Raw genomic sequence first — 16,146 nt, forward strand, 5'->3', positions numbered from 1 at the left:
ATAGGCTATTAATAAAGAGATTCATGGGGTTGTTTGTTTCATTTCCCTGGCCTGCATGTCTTTTGACGCACTGGTCAGGAATAGCGCTCCTATTTCGTTGTTTTCATTTAGTTTTTAATGAAATAAAGGCTGTTTCATATTCTATTCTCCTCCTCTGTATTTTATTTATTTTTCTAACTTTATATAATCACGCAGTGACTGAGGTTAAGGTCTCTTTTCTAAGACAGACCTGAATAAGAAACATTAATGAGATAAAGATAAAGCCTATGCTCAATAACACCGGCATCATCATGCCTCTTTATGTAATTAACAAATAGCAACGAGAGTAGGCTGTGAGTGGCTCAAATGACACTAATAAATAACATAAAATAAACAAAGTTAACGAATGAAACGAATGAATTTAACAAATGAATCACTTGGCCATAATATTGCTGTGGAGGAAGAGAATGTTGCTGACAGACTGCGGTCCCAATCCCGTGCGTCTTTCTTCCAAGATGCGCCCACAGACACTAAAGGCCCGCTCTGAAAGCGCACTGGATGCGGGGATACTGAAGATGAAACGCACCAGCTTTGAGAGCGCTGGGAAGTAGAGGGCTCAGTGCGCCTTCTGACCTTGTTTGAGCTTCTTTTCCACATCATTTGTTAACTCCATCCTGTCGCTATAGGCTACATCCCGATCCCGCAGTGTTTTTTTTAGCCGCCCGTTCCTGCCCACAGCAAAGTTCAAACTGCCCGCTCCCGAAAGATTTGGGTTGGCGGACCCGATCCCAATGCAGCCCTCTACTGTGAACTGTGAACTGTGTGTTATTTGGAAATCCCGGAGTGGAGTTTTTTATTTGAACTGGATTAAACTGACTGAACAGAGTGGAACATTTATTTTCTTTGGTGGAAGAAATATATACTTTCTTGAAACTGATTACTGTTGTATTTGTATTTTTGAAAATTGAGTATAATTCTTTTGTTCTACAGAAACCAGGTAAAAACAATTTAATTTTGGTATTGAGAGACCTGTTTTATGGGTTTTATGGTTTCTTTGTGGGGTTTGACTGAGTAAAAGAAAAATATTTGTTTCATGTGTCAAACCACTAAAAAAGATATAGGCCTATTTTGTTTATTGAAGACAAGAAGAAGATATTGACTTGGTTTACATTTTGTGCCGCTGAACCACCGCTAAGATTTTTGGATACTATTTTAATAAAAAACAAACCTTAAGGGACAACTTGAATGCATTCTTTTTTTTTTCTTTCTTAATGCTTTGCAAAGTATCGGATTGGACTCGGTATCGGACTCGGTTTCAAAATAAAGGACTCGGTATCGGATCGGATGCACAAAAATCAGATCGGGACATCCCTAGTTTTTTTTTCACAATATATTGCAAAAAAAAAAATAAAAAATCGCAATGTAATTTTTTTCCAATATCGTGCAGCCCTAGTGTAGACATATTAAAAGTCCAGTAGATGACATCCTTCAAGCCTACAACAGTCATCTAAGAATTTAAACATTATGAATACAGCCAAGATTCCTATTGATTGGTTACCACTAGAAAAGACTTGTTGTCTCTCATTAAATCGGTTTGACTCCCTGAGGAAGGCTAGATGCCGAAACGTGTCAGAGTTCTTTTAATTGGTTCTGTATGACCCTGCCACCTCGATAAAGGCATTAAGTACTTCTGGTATGAAAATTAGTACCCACCTTTCATCTTCAGGTATGTGTTTGTGAGTACTTTGGTTCAGTGGTTCAAAAACCTGAGAGGAAATGCATAAAATTATCAACAATTTGTAAAAGTTTCCATAATTCCTCCCTTACCACATCCAGTACATAACAATGGCGAAAGGTTGTCAGTGTTACTGATAGTTATAATAACTGCAAAATAATCAAAACAAGCCTTGTTTCTCTAAAATATTGACCAGGACATAGGTTTTATGCTGAAAATCAAGTTTATATCCAATAAATAAATGAATAAATACATACATACATAAATACGTATTTAAAAAAATAAATAATTGATGTACCACAGTGTCAGCTCGATTGAATTCAGCTGTGCTCCTCGATCAGATGACAATTTCAGAATCAGAGTCTGAGGTATTGTCCACTGTTGTTAAAACAAAAAAATTCATCAGATCATGTAGTTACTGTAGATGTATCCGACAGTAGAGTATCTAAATATGTAAAAATATTGAATCATGAGATCCACTAACCTCCTTTAGAGTGTGTTTCTAGGCAAATGAAAAAAGTGATCCTGGAATATGGCTTTCCGAGTTCTTTTTTATATTCTGCCAATTTTAATGGCCTTTCTGACCCAGGCACATGGACCACCTCTGAGCAGTCTCAAGAGGACGTACGGTCCTTCATGCATGTCCTTGTTAAATGTTCTCATTTTCTGGACAGCTTGTTTCAGTAGATCGGGCACTGCTACTTCCGGGTCTGTAAATAACGTTGTGTTTTCCCTCTTACAGATTTTAAATCTGTTCCATCAGCTCCATGTGGCGGCATCAATCCTATGTTTATCTAGTAAAATAACAAAGATTCGTTTCATGTTATATACATAGGTAAATCGAGAGAGATTATACATACATCAGTGTTTCCCATTAATTATGTAGAATGTGGTGGCTCTCCATAGTCTAATTTGTGCCACATGTCTGTTCACTTACCAAAATGTTACGCTGTTTTGACCAGATGCCTCAGCAAAGCATCTAACCCTGCACCGGAGCTGCTGTTATCCTGCCTAGAGTGCTATATGCTCTAAAATGATGATAGTTATTTTTTTGTTTGTTTTGTTTTACTTATTTTCATCTATACAACAAATCATTTATGATTCTGATCCACTTCTAAGTCATCTGGAAGTCGAGTCTGATAGTCAAGTATTGATAAGCAAAGACAATTATTTTAGTTATTTATTAATTATTTTCACTGTGTAGAAAAAGATATTTACTGAAACAGTATGTTAAATATTCAAGTAATTAAGTAGTTGAACATATATATTTACATATATGTGTATATATATATATACACATATATGTAAATATATATGTTCAACTACTTCCCAAACATACAGGAGGTGCAATGCTCTATATGAGTACATACATATATATATATATATATATATATATATATATATATATATATATATATATATATATATATATATACATATACATACATATACAGGAGGTGCAATGCTATATATGAGTACATACATATAATATATATATATATATATATATATATATATATATATATATATATAACATACCTCCTGTATGTTTGTAAGTATGTATAGGTTTATGTCTGTATGTAAGGTAAAACTTTATCACTTCCGTGTCAACCCCGGATTTGGTACATTCCCTTTCCGGTTTGTGTTATTTGTAAATTTGTTTCGCCACTTGTAAATTTGTCTCAGTGCTTGTAAAAGTGTTTTGCGTCTTGTTAATTTGTTTTCTGATATGTAAATTTGTTTGGGGACTGGTAAAAGTGTTTTGGTAATGTACTTTTGTTTAATGATATGTAAAAATGTTTTCCAAAATGTAAATTTGTTTCAACAAAAAGTGTTTTGTATTTTGTGATGTTGTTTTGACCTTCCCAGCCACCGTAATTAACACTTCCACTACATTTATATTTCTACATGGAACCTGTCTGACACCAGCTCTTTTAAATAGCACCACACTGCCAGTAGGCCTGTATTGATTGTTCCACTAAAACCCTGATGTGGACCTCTGATCATTACGCAGATTGTTGGCCATTGATGAGAAACATTGCATCCCAAACCCACTGTCAAGGTCACATTGTTAAAACACAGAGACACACAGTTGACTTTTTATGTGCTTGTGGATTCAGAGACTAAATGACTTGATTCATAGACTAGGCAACGTGCCATGTCACCTATGATCTGGGGAATCATGCCAAATTAGCCTTTGTCTCGGAAGTGTTGCAGTCCGCAGAGAATTGCCCGGGTTGTTGATGCATCATCAGTAATTAATTTGCTGCTGGATTTCCCTAATGATGTTACTCTGGGATGACGATAACCACAGAAAACAGTCTGCATTATAATTAATACACTGTATGCTTCAACATGAGAAGCTAGTGATGCTGGAGTCAGATTATTTAACGTTTGATGCGGATTTGACATTTGACAGATTAGATCATTTTGTCTTTGAGGAGAGAAATGCTGGGATATCTTTTTCTCTCATTTATTTATCAACAAGTCATATTTTGTCATGCTTAGGCTGCCATATAATCAAATCAGATTGCAACACCACAACATAAATGAATACATACTGTACACTCTGTACTCTACTATACAGAAATGTGTCTTCTTCTCTGTTTACGTCAGAGTAAGAATTGAGGGAATTATCTCAAAGACATCTTGTACATCCAGAAATAAAGTCAAATTTATCTTGTACATCCAGAAATAAGAAATTCTGTAGAATTAATCTGAATTTACCTACATCCATAATATCACTGTTAGTCAGTAGCTGATACTCATACTGAGCAGAAGTCCTTCTTCAGTGCACACACAAACTGTGTATAGTCAGTGAAACCTGCAATTGCTTTAGTAAGAAAGTAAGTTGTTCTTCTAATAGTGTATAATGCTACAGTAAATCAGAAGCTGCAGACCAGAATTTATGGTAACGATTTAGATTACAGCCCACAACGTACAGTGTAATTATGTCGGAGTTAGGGTGTAATTTTTGTACCAACGGTGTACCTGTACAGTATGTACAAATACATATATGTAGGTACAGGGGAACAAGATGTGAAGTTATGGAATAAAGGGATAACAGTTCGGGAACTTACAAAGAACTTGTACTGTAGGCTACTTATTTTTTAACTACCAAGTAGCCTACCTATTTCATTACTACAGGATACATACGACCTCTGAGCAATAATCTGGAATTTTGAGAGGAATTTAGAGAGAATTTATTATGTAGCTAGTTATTATTTAACTACCAGGTGTCATGATCTACCCTGCCTGTTACCTGCTGCTCTAGCTAACTTCCACTCACCCTGACTCCTCCTCACTGACCTACCAGCCAGACCTCCTAATCAGTCTCATCACTATCACCTGGTCTTCCCAGCTGCCCCACATCGCCAATCAGCCCTGCATACCTCACAGATCCACTCACTCTTTGGACTGACTTCCTGGTATCGACTTGGCTTGCCTCTGATCTTCTTTTCTCAGCTCTGCCCCAGTAAATGCTACAGCCTTCTGTTCCTGACTATGGGTTTTGCCTGTGAGTTTTCTGGTCTCCGTCTGCTGTTGGCTGTGTGGTATGGAAGCCCATTTCCGCCACTTGATGGAAAAAAATATATCTAATAACTCAAAATAATGAGATACTAAGTCAAAATAATGACTTACTAACTCAAAATAATGATACTAAGTCAAAATAATGTGGTACTAAGTCAAAATAATGAGATACTATCTCAAAGTAATGAGATACTAAGTCGAAATAATGAGACACTATCTCAAAATAATGAGATACTATCTCAAAATAATGAGATACTAAGTCAAAATAATGAGATACCAAGTCCAATAATGAGGTGAATGAGTACAGTTACAGCCTTCGACAATCCATACTCTTCATCTCTCAGTCACGATGGATAACATCACTGAGGGATACTAACTTAAAAAAATGAGGTAATAACTCATGTACATCGGATATGCCACACACTACACTTTGATGTGACATATGGGGTATGTTTGGCTACTTAAGTAGTCTACAAATTACAAAATGTGATAAAATATTGTTGATTTTTTTAGTGTTCTGTTTGGCTAAGACATAAAGTTAATTATACAACAGTTAGTTCCGACCGAGTAATTTAATTGGACGAGAAGCATTCCATGAGTGCTGATGTGGAGTATAACATCCCTGGGACTTGTAACAGTAAAATCACTTCGCTCACAAGTGTTATAAATATAAACACAACCATTAATTAACCAACTGTCACACTCGCTACAGTGATGCAAACTGACACTAGCCTTGCACCAGGAAGATGGATATTTTCCCCAAAATTTCATTTGAATTAAATTATGAGTAGTTGTCAGGAGAGGACAAGGAAAAGGAAAGCCAGGACTCTTCTGTGCAGACCTCCAGGTGTGTTTGTCTAACATCAGTCGACCTCGACAAACTGGAGAGGAGCAGAAAATTAAGCGAACACGGTCAGGAATTATCAATGATCATCTGATGAGGTATGGAAACGAATCGTGACCAATATTTAAATTAAAATGCATTTGCGGAAATGCTTTTTCATTTTAAGAATGAGGCTGCATTATTTGACTCCTGAATGAAATTAATAATCAATCAACCTATTTGCATTTTCATTTTCTTCTTCAAGACTGCACATTTTATGCCATAATCAAAAAGAAAACAAAGAGGACATTGCTATTTAATTTTCGTGGTCTGCCCCGCAAAATAGTGCCCATAATTCGACAATGATTTGAAATCTGAGCGGCACAGGAGAGTGACATTAGTAGCCGCTCTTCTTCAGCTCCATGCTGACCGTGCTACCCATCTAATACGGTAGGGACCGGTGTGCACATTTGATATCACAGATCAGAAACAGAATCAGAAATACTTTATTGATCCCCGAGGGGAAATTATTTATGTTACAGGTGCTCCTTGCAAGAGAGGAAAGATACGTGAAAATATAAGATATTTAAACAATAGTATTTACAAATATATAGTTAAATAAACAAGAATTATTAACAAACATAAATGTAAATAAATATATACAGTACAGGCCAAAAGTTTGGACACACCTTCTCATTCAATGTGTTTTCTTTATTTTCATGACTATTTACATTGTAGATTCTCACTGAAGGCATCAAAACTATGAATGAACACATGTGGAGTTATGTACTTAACAAAAAAAGGTGAAATAACTGAAAACATGTTTTATATTCTAGTTTCTTCAAAATAGCCACCCTTTGCTCTGATTACTGCTTTACACACTCTTGGCATTCTCTCGATGAGCTTCAAGAGGTAGTCACCTGAAATGGCTTTTCAACAGTCTTGAAAGAGTTCCCAGAGGTGTTTAGCACGTGTTGGCCCCTTTGCCTTCACTCTGCGGTCCAGCTCACCCCAAACCATCTCGATTGGGTTCAGGTCCGGTGACTGTGGAGGCCAGGTCATCTGCCGCAGCACTCCATCACTCTCCTTCTTGGTCAAATAGCCCTTACACAGCCTGGAGGTGTGTTTGGGGTCATTGTCCTGTTGAAAAATAAATGATCGTCCAACTAAACGCTAACCGGATGGGATGGCATGTCGCTGCAGGATGCTGTGGTAGCCATGCTGGTTCAGTGTGCCTTCAATTTTGAATAAATCCCCAACAGTGTCACCAGCAAAACACCCCCACACCATCACACCTCCTCCTCCATGCTTCACAGTGGGAACCAGGCATGTGGAATCCATCCGTTCACCTTTTCTGCGTCTCACAAAGACACGGCGGTTGGAACCAAAGATCTCAAATTTGGACTCATCAGACCAAAGTACAGATTTCCACTGGTCTAATGTCCATTCCTTGTGTTTCTTGGCCCAAACAAATCTCTTCTGCTTGTTGCCTCTCCTTAGCAGTGGTTTCCTAGCAGCTATTTGACCATGAAGGCCTGATTCGCGCAGTCTCCTCTTAACAGTTGTTCTAGAGATGGGTCTGCTGCTAGAACTCTGTGTGGCATTCATCTGGTCTCTGATCTGAGCTGCTGTTAACTTGCCATTTCTGAGGCTGGTGACTCGGATGAACTTATCCTCAGAAGCAGAGGTGACTCTTGGTCTTCCTTTCCTGGGTCGGTCCTCATGTGTGCCAGTTTCATTGTAGCGCTTGATGGTTTTTGCGACTCCACTTGGGGACACATTTAAAGTTTTTGCAATTTTCCGGACTGACTGACCTTCATTTCTTAAAGTAATGATGGCCACTCGTTTTTCTTTAGTTAGCTGATTGGTTCTTGCCATAATATGAATTTTAACAGTTGTCCAATAGGGCTGTCGGCTGTGTATTAACCTGACTTCTGCACAACACAACTGATGGTCCCAACCCCATTGATAAAGCAAGAAATTCCACTAATTAACCCTGATAAGGCACACCTGTGAAGTGGAAACCATTTCAGGTGACTACCTCTTGAAGCTCATCGAGAGAATGCCAAGAGTGTGCAAAGCAGTAATCAGAGCAAAGGATGGCTATTTTGAAGAAACTAGAATATAAAACATGTTTTCAGTTATTTCACCTTTTTTTGTTAAGTACATAACTCCACATGTGTTCATTCATAGTTTTGATGCCTTCAGTGAAAATCTACAATGTAAATAGTCATGAAAATAAAGAAAACGCATTGAATGAGAATGTGTGTCCAAACTTTTGGCCTGTACTGTATATATATATTTTAAGCTGAACAAGATTATTTACACAAACAGAATATATACAGTCAGGGTGAAATGGGGTTATTGCACAAGTTACACTAGATTATTGCAGTGTGTGAAAAAGTCTCAGGGCCACTCAGAGGGAGGAGTTGTACAGTTTGATGGCCACAGGCAGGAATGATTTCCTGTGGATTGATTGGATTGATTGAGATCAGCATGTTTGGAGAGGGCGCAGTTTCAAAATGACAGTCACAAAAAAGCAAGCACAAATACCAAACTTAATAAAGCAAAAAAGTAAGTATGTATTTGTATTTGTATTTTAGGTTGCCTATCATCATCTGGCTGGGGACTACAGCTGGAAATTAGCCACCTTGGCTAAAGCTGCCCTATTTACTGTTTTTTTTTTCCTACAGTCAATTAATGGGGATTGTCCACGAAACTACAAATAAATAAACTAAACTAAACTAAACGAAAACTGAGAAAACAAGCAGGGGCGACTGCAACAGGCTGCACGCGCGAGCGCATGCGCACTGAGATCATGGCGCTCCCTGACATTGTGCAAACACTGTTAGAATTAGCTGCCCAGGTGGAGTCTGATGCCCGTGACCGAGTTGAGCAGGTCATAGAGAGCTTGGCTGCATACTCTGCCGTCATAGATTCAGACGTTATTAGAATCCAATATAGAATTAGAATCCACATTCTATTTCAAATGGCTACCCATGGCTGTTTTTGCTGAAGCCTCATATGGGCAACATACTGCCTGTAATGGTTAAAGTAAAATGTTTTTCAATAAAAAATGAATTCTTCATTCACATTCTGTCTTGTTTTTCTTTGTTATGGTTGGGTTTATTTGTTTCCTGTTCATGACTGATATAAAGGCAAAGTAAAACATCTATGACAACACTCCTATATGCTGTACAACAAATTGAACTGTCTAATTCCAGGAAAAAATACTGATAAGAATACTCTGTCATTCCTCAGATATATAGGTACAAATACAATTCTTGACAAGCAACCACTTGAAGTTTCAACTGCCCCATAATAATGTTGCAAATGTTCTTAATATCTGTCACATAGCACTGTTACAGTGCAGTCAGTGTGCACACAGAGACAGATCAATCCTTTCTCTAAGGCAAAATAGTCCAAAGTTACAAATATAGCGTCTACAGAGTTCCTGAAAAACTTAACAACTTGGTGTTAATTTTTTTTGGTGAATAAAGCATAGTGGACTGGAGAAGCATTGTGTGATGTGATCAGTTTAGATGAATACACATCTCAAATTAGAGAGTAGATCTTATCTCATTTCTCAAATGCAGGTACAAATCCACTGCTTGACAAGCATCAGCTGGAAGATGCAGCTGTGACTCCACCATCAGAATGTTGCAGATGTTGTAAATGTCTGTGCCCCGGTCGCCTCTGACAATCCTTGGACAACCACCTAATCTCTCGACTGCCTCCATGTAGTAGCCTCCAATGATTTCTGGGTCACTGCTGGTAGTAAATGCATTCATCCAGATGATTTTCCGAGAAAAGCGAGATAGTTTCTTGTGCGCGCCAGAAAGTTTAACGTGCTCACGAGATAGTGTTTCCTGCGCACGAGATACTTTCTCCTGCGCACGAGATACTTTAATTAAAAAAACAGAACATCCACATCCCCTTTGAGGCTCTGTACCATGCTGATTGTATTCACAAATTCTGATTCGTTAAGTAAATGTGAGGTGAATCTCCATCTGTTGCGTCTGGTAACTGGCGTGACTGCAGGTATTGTTACTAACAAGGAAGCATGATCTGATAAGGTTCTTGCCAAATACTCACAAGATGTGACTTGATGTATCTTAGAGGAGGGCATCAACATTAAATCTGTATGGGCATAACTATTGTCGACAGAAGAATAAAATTAGTATCCTCTAGTATCCTTATTTAATGTATGCCAGATGTCTACAAGCCCCATTCCTATCATCTCTTCTTTTAGAAATATAGCACTCCGTGTTAAAGAGCAGACCTATCAAGGATTGGATCCAAAACTAGACTTAAATCTCCTCCCATGTAGACCTCAGTGTGTAAGTCAGATAGAGTAAAAACAGTTTCTCAAAGAACTGAGGATTATCTGTGTTCGCTCCATAAACATTAACCAGTGTTATGGGCTCTAAGTGTAATAACCCCTGTGCTATCACAAATCTCCCATAACGGTCCTTAATGACTGAATTCACCTGAAAGGGGACATTTCTGTGAAGTAGCATGGCCACTTCTCCAGCTTGAGATGTATATGATGAAAAAAATATTTGGCTATAACCTTGTTTCAATTAAGCATGTTCATTGTCTGTCAGATGTGTCTCCTGCAATAAGGCTATATCAACATTGTGCTGTTTCAAATAACTTAAAATGCGTTTCCTCTTCACATAGTTGTTTACCCCTTTTACGTTCCAAACCAGACACCTATATCCCATTGGGGTGGTTTTTATGTACATTATATGGCTTGTAACACATCATAAAATAGTCCTAATTATTAACAGAATATTTCCCTCTTTTCTCTGTATTATTATAAGGTACATATACTCAGGTTGTTGTAGTAAAAATAGAATAAGCTCTGTCAAACTCTGGACCCTAACCTCTTTTTCCCCAACTAAAGAGGTACACCCTAAAATTGACTGAAATCCGTAGTGTTGTGGTAGCATTATTGAACTTGCATAGATTGCTCAACTCTCAAGTTATTATAATGAACCTTGATATTTTGCCGATTGATCAGTTAAGTGTTAGGCAGGGTCTGTTCATTTGTATGCTCAGTCCAATAACTTGGACAAACAATTCTGCATTGGTGTGGGGTGTCTGGGTCCCGTAACGTGAAAGCTATTTAAGAAAATAGACTTTTTTCACTGAAAACCAATGGTGTTTGTTTAAAAAATTCCTATAAAATAGAAAGAGCATTGAACCCATTTAAAAAGAGGTGTGCCTTATTAGGGCCCACTTGACCAAACCATTCTACATTGGTGTGGGGTGTCTGGGTCCAGTAATGTGAAAGCCATTGAAGAAAATAGACTTTTTTCACTGAAAACCATTAGAGTTTGTTTAAAAAAAATTGTATAAAATAGAAAGAGCATGAAACCCATTTAAAAAGAGATGTGTCTTATTAGGCCCACATAGACAAACCATTCTACATTGGTATGGGGTGTGTGGGTCCCAGGGGCGGGCTGGCCATAGGGAGGTTCGGGAGTATTCCCGAACGGCCGGTCTGTTCCAGGCCGAACCGGCCGGAGGTCGGAACGTTTTTTCACCCCATAAAACGCTGCCGCGGTTGACCGCAGCAGCCTGCCCTCGCAGCTGCAGGTGGCAGTGGCACAGAGTGGAACATCAGACTGGGTCAATCTAATATTTTGCATATTAAAGGGGGATACGAGCGGTTAGCAAGCACTGCCTACATGGCCCTATCATCCCAGACGGGTCGGGCCGGCCCGACAAACCCAACCGGGCCCGCGGGTTTGGTCTGGGTTCGGGCTGAAAAAATATGCAAATGACTCGGGCCGGGTAGGACCTCGGGCTTCCTTTTTTTCGGGCAGACAATAAGGCTAATGCAGGTGTGTCGGCTGCGTCGGGTCTGGGTTTAAAAATCCGCAGGGTCGGGTTGTAATTTTCAGGTCCATTGAGAACTCTAGTTTGCATTTTTGGATGTGTTCACACTAGGGTTGGGATCCGGATCCAGTTCCGGTTCTTTTTTGGAACTGGGTCCAAAGTTCCGGTTCCGGAACCGGTTCCATCACATTTGGAGTAACGGTTCCTGCAAACGGTTCCTTGATTGTAAAAAAAAAAAAAAAACACGTCACGTGCATTTCCATTAGAGTGCGGCACGGGCTGCATATTTCTGTCCGAGCCCGACATTATTTAATTACTAAAGCACTGAGTTTGTGTCACACAGTTGTTGTAGGAGAGGGAGAAATATAACAAAATAAGATAAAATAGGAAAAACCCGTCTCCCTCTTTCATTTAATTTTCAGCGTTTAATTAAGGCGGAGGCGGGCGGCGGGAGGTCCGCTTCCAGCGAGGGGAGTGGTAGAAACAAACAGCCAATGTGTGTGTGTGTGTGTTATGTTCAGGTGTTGTCACGTAAATAACAGTGCCCAAGCATGAATGCATATAAGTATTTTTTTATTACATTGCTGTGGTTAATTTGAGGTAATATTGTTACTGTAGAAATCAGAGAATCACTTTTTGTTATTATATATTCTCAGGGAGATGATACAAGCTCTAAATCTGAAATACACACCACACACAAATGTGTATTTTCATCTAGGCCTAATTGTACTGTGCAACAGTTAGAATAAAGTTTTTGTATTTGTATGATTGCATTTGTGTTTATTATATACTTGTTTAAGTATAGCAAGTATAATGAATATAATGTAGGAATCGGTAAGAGGAATCGGTAAGGAATCGGACCGTTAAGAAGGAATCGGTAAGGAATCGGAATCGTTAAAATCCTAACGAGTCCCAACCCTAGTTCGCACACAGAACATTGAAGGTAGCCTATCAGTAATGTTACACCATACATGCATAAATCATTAATCTGCTTTATCAATTAACACAAATTTCTTTATTGCAAAAGAAAACATAGCCTACTTCAGGAGAGAGTCTGTGTTCAAAGTTAAAAAGATAATATTGGAATATATAAGCTATACAGCTGTTTTCCTGTACTGTTTCTACATTAATATATAGCCATTTTTACCAGCTCAAGAAAAATACATTAAAGTGAGTAATTCATTTACACTGTGTGTGTGTGTGTGTGTGTGTGTGTGGGTGTGTGCGTGCGTGTGTGTGTGTGTGTGTGGCGCTTTTGTTATGTTGATTTTTATATTGTATTTGTGTTCTAACACTGTGAATTCTTTGCAAAAGTGCTATAACGTTTATCATTGTTGCTGTTATTGTTATTATTAGCTGACAAGGCCAGTGTCAGTCGTGGAGTTGATGCAGAAGGACAGGATAATGCCAGTCATAGGACTGAGGAGGAGGAAGAGACAGATGAGGAGGGACAGGAGAAGGAGGAGGAGGAGATGGAAGAGGAGGTGGAGGAGAAGAAGGAGGAAGAGGAGAAGGAGAAGGAGGAGGAAGAGATGGAGGAGAAGGAAGAAAGTAGAGCAGGAACCACCAAAAAAACAGTGCCAGGTACAGGTGCAGTGTGCAGGACTGGGTTGGCAATAGGTCTTTGCATCAATACACTCTACTGACTGACTAATCTGTGTGTGTTGTGTTTAATATCATTAGATTGTTTTTATACTGCAAATAAAGTATTCGTGTCCCGTCCCAAAGCACTCACAGTCAGAGGAGGAGATGTTAACCCCTCTGCGTCCAGACTGCAAGTGAATCATGCATGCGTGGAGCCGCCACTGGCTGATCCAGGGCGGGATGTAAATGTAAAATTTTCTTTGTCTAATATAAATCACTGAAAGAAGGTTCATTTGTAGTTCTAAACATACTGAGGGTGTTTTTTACTCAGCTTTTGTCTCTCCCACAACGTTATTCCTCTCTCCTACAGCATCCATTACAATTACATGCATATGGCAAATTATGCAAATTAGATGATGACGTCATTTAGGGACTTCTAGCAACTTTTAGGACAGCCAATAGCCACTTTTCTTACTGAGGAGTTGGCATAGGGTGCGCTGCACTCTTTTTTTATCTCCAGTGTCACAGAGAGAGACCCAGTATCGATGGTAACCATTTTTCTAGGAAGGCAACGGCATTGTTACCTTCAACTCCCTCCGGGAATCCTGCAATCTTTAAATGTTTCCTTCTCTGACGATTCTCCTGGTCGTCGATTTGCGCCCTATGTTCTGCCTCAGCCCGGGAGTGTTTTTGGGCCAACTCGTCGTAGTCTTGTTGAAGTCTGGTGACTGCTCCAGCTCAGTGCATTTTTGCTCCAATTGAGCTATCCTGTCCGTGTTAGCTTGCAGTCCTCCCCCCAGCTTCTCGATAGATTCATCCACTTGGTTGAGACGGGCAGCAAATGTGTTCTGGATCACGTTCGTTATTTTTTCCATCTCTCTCAAAAACCAGGGTGGAGGCTGTGTGTCCAAAAAACTGTCAGTTAGCTTGCGACGAATAAGCGTTAGCCATGCTAGCGCTAGCCGCAACAGCCTCCCTCTGTCCGTTATTTTTCTTATAGTCTGATTTTTAGGTGGCATTTAGGACTTTGGCTTATGTTAACATCTAGAGTGTTCATCCATATAAGGTCAAAAAGTTGGTTGCAAAGCTCTACAGGTTATGTGATAAGCGTGAAAAATCAGGAGAGCTCAGGGGCATGCTGCTGTTCACTCTGCTGCCAAAACCGGAAGTCAACAGGAGCGTTTATTGAGCGTGCTGTGGTGGTTGTATCTTGAAATGGTCAGCATTAATGGCACCCCAAGGAGGGTAGCTTTTGAATGATGGGTTGTATGAGTAAACCACTTACACACAGCAAATACAGCAGTTTTGTACATTTCATAATCATCAAATAAAACCTTATGTGGACCTGCAGATGGGCCATCGGATTCTTAACATATCCTCTGTCATATTTAAAAAGAGGTGTGGACTTCAGTCACATCACTTGGATTTAAGTCAGTCTTGAGTCATGAATCTGATGACTTCAACACCCATAACACATGAATTCACTTGGACTTCATCCCTGTGATTTGGAATGACTTGATATCCTCATACAGCACAAATGTTCAAAGTTAAGTTGTTTAATGAATTAGAGTGAATCCTCATTCTCCTGTCAAAACATAGACAGATATTCTGCTAAAATCTGCTAGCACACTAGTTTTATTTGGAATACATGAAGTTTAGTTACCCTTGTGTTTAGGATTGGATACAGCCAGTAACTGTTTTTTTTTTTAAGAGAAGCACTTAATGTTCTTACTTGATACTCAATTTTGTGTGTTGTCAGTTTTACATTTATGAATATGACATTTTGGTTTTCGCTAGGACCTTATGCAAAAATGTGATCTACGGAACAAAAATTTAAATTCAACACTTGTTTTGCTTCCATTTTTCACAGGTTTAAGTCAAAGACTTTCTATGCAAGTTATATCTCTCAAATTTTCTTCGTAAATGTGTTAAAATCCATGTTGGTAAGCTCTTCTTCTCTTCCAAGATAATCAAATCCAACTGACAGGTGACAAAATGCTGATTGAACAGCATCATTACTACACAGATGTGTCTTGGGATGGTCACAATAAAAGGACACCCTAAAATGTGCAGGTTGATCTTAAAAAAATACATTTATAAGGATTTCACAGGACTAGCGCTACAGCAATGTATTTTTTGGTCCCAGATACCTCAAAGAATCAGTCAGTATGTGATGTGACACCATTTGCCTCATGCAGTGCGACACATCTCCTTCATATAGCATTGATCAGGTTGTTGATTGTGGCCTGTGGAATGTTGGCCCACTCCTCTTCAGTGGCTGTGTAAAGTTGCTGGATATCAGCAGGAATTGCAACATGCTGTCATACACACGGATCCAGAGCATCCCAAACATACTCAGTGGGTGACATGTCTGGTGAGTCTGCAGGCAACACAAGGACTGGGATGTTTTCAGCTTCCAGGAGTTGTGTACAGATCCTTGCAGCATGGGACCATGCTTTTTCATGCTGCAACATGAGGTCATGGCGGTGGATGAATGTCATGACAATGGCTCTCAGGATCTTGTCACTGTATCTCTGTGCATTTAAAGGGGAAATTCTTAACAACCAGGGGCCTCATTTATAAAAGAGTGCTTAGGATTCATACTAAAAGTTGACGTGCGCCCAAAAATAATCTGATTTATAAAACC

At 39.1% G+C, this 16,146-nt stretch overlaps 1 long non-coding RNA gene across 2 annotated transcripts in view; it reads right to left on the reverse strand.

Moving 5' to 3' along the window:
- Positions 1-14,684, reverse strand: part of LOC117265020 (uncharacterized) — a 31,285-nt gene extending 16,601 nt beyond the window's left edge. Inside the window, exon 1 of one of the 2 annotated variants that reach the window (XR_004502378.2) lies at positions 14,084-14,684. This is a non-coding gene — a long non-coding RNA (uncharacterized LOC117265020). The remainder of the gene's footprint in view (positions 1-14,083) is intronic. The other variant, XR_004502379.2, reaches the window with a different exon arrangement.
- Between the last annotated feature and the right edge of the window lie 1,462 nt (positions 14,685-16,146).

Source organism: Epinephelus lanceolatus, chromosome 10 (assembly GCF_041903045.1).
Source record: "Epinephelus lanceolatus isolate andai-2023 chromosome 10, ASM4190304v1, whole genome shotgun sequence".
Classification (NCBI taxonomy): domain Eukaryota; kingdom Metazoa; phylum Chordata; class Actinopteri; order Perciformes; family Serranidae; genus Epinephelus; species Epinephelus lanceolatus.